Source organism: Arvicanthis niloticus, chromosome 15 (assembly GCF_011762505.2).
Source record: "Arvicanthis niloticus isolate mArvNil1 chromosome 15, mArvNil1.pat.X, whole genome shotgun sequence".
In the NCBI taxonomy this organism is placed as follows: Eukaryota; Metazoa; Chordata; class Mammalia; order Rodentia; family Muridae; genus Arvicanthis; species Arvicanthis niloticus.
Genome location: NC_047672.1, coordinates 65522253 through 65523715, shown reverse-complemented (window position 1 = coordinate 65523715; position 1463 = coordinate 65522253). Strand labels below are relative to the sequence as shown.

Below are 1463 nucleotides of genomic sequence, written 5' to 3'. Positions count from 1 at the left end.
TTTTTCTTTTTTTTGTTAGAGGGTGCCCTTACCTTTGTTCTAAAGGATATTTTTCTGCTCGAATTTCCTATTGAATTGTGGTAATATCTACATTTCCTGAAATTTTATTTATGCCGTTTAGATTCTTAAATTTATTAATGTCTATTGTTTAATTTTCTCGACTATTTTACTATTTTGTAGACATATTTGCCATATTACTTATATCTTTATCTCTAAAGTTTTATTGTTGTGAATCTTTTTTTTGTTTTTATAGGAACGATGAACTTTTATTGGGGGAGGGTTCATCAATCCTTCTTGGCCACCGCCTTCCTCATGGCTGCCAACACCATGCTAAGCTCCTCCCACTTTCTCTTGGCACGGATGTGCGCGCCCGCCCACCCTCTTCTTGATGAACTTGAGCGGGTGCTTGTCCTTGGATACTTTGATCAACTCCATGGCGCAGGGCTTGTAGGGTTCGAAGACGCACACCTCCCGGATTATGTCCCGCACGAACTTGGTGTACTTGGTGAGGCTCCCAAGGTGTCGGCTGTGTCTCAGCTTGATGATGTTCTTCATCACTTTGTGGCCCTTGTTGAGGCCCACGGCCATAGGGTAGCATAGGGCCATAGCTGCTGCTCTCCGATAGCGGCCAGAACACGAAGCGTGTATCTTTATATATGTTTTATCTATTATTTCAACCATCTCTGTGTTTACCTTGTATGTTACAAAAATAATTTTTAGTTTGTTCTTTGGCAATGTAATGCACACACACACACACACACACACACACAGTATTTTCTTTATGCTACACCTTTCCATTTTTCGTATCCCTTTGTCCTCATACACTCTGCTCTTCCTGGAACACTTTCTAACACATCCCTTCCTACTTGTAGGTTTTACGGGTTTCTTCTTTGATAACTCACTGCGTTTAATTGGTGTTGCTTGCATGTGCATGGCTCTTGAATTATTTGCAAGGTCATGGGAAACTTTGCGGTGATTCTGTAGTTGAAATTAGGAAAATATAAAAGGTGGAGAGCTTTAGAAACATGAACTTTTTAAGTAGATACTGTGGGCTATGGGAAAAAAATTAAGCTCTCTCAGGGCCCATACACACATTTCTGAATGTGGATTAAGTCACATTTTTGGCCGGAGCAGATGTCCTTCTTGAAATCACTCTACCACAGGTGGGATTTTTCTAAATGTTGAGCATATAAAAAAATTGTCCACTGGATTGGGCATGAATTACAGGTTTTCCAGATGGATAAGGGTAATGGGTTAAAAAGTCAGTATACTAAATGCTGACAAGAGAGTCGGTCAAAGATGAAACATGGTTTCTCAGAAGCTAGTAGCTTTGTGACACTCAGTCACAGGAAATTCTTAGATAGAGAAAATGTTACTTCAACATCACCCCCTCAAGTCACAGCAAGATGGAGGCATGTGCTCATACGCACATGAGTTTTCCTGCTGGGAGAGAAGAAGTCTGT

The 1463-nt window shown here is 40.6% G+C and overlaps 1 pseudogene; it reads right to left on the bottom strand.

The window, feature by feature from the left end:
- Positions 1 to 284: 284 nt before the first annotated feature.
- LOC117721052 (large ribosomal subunit protein eL36 pseudogene) lies at positions 285 to 606 on the bottom strand (annotated as a pseudogene).
- Between the last annotated feature and the right edge of the window lie 857 nt (positions 607 to 1463).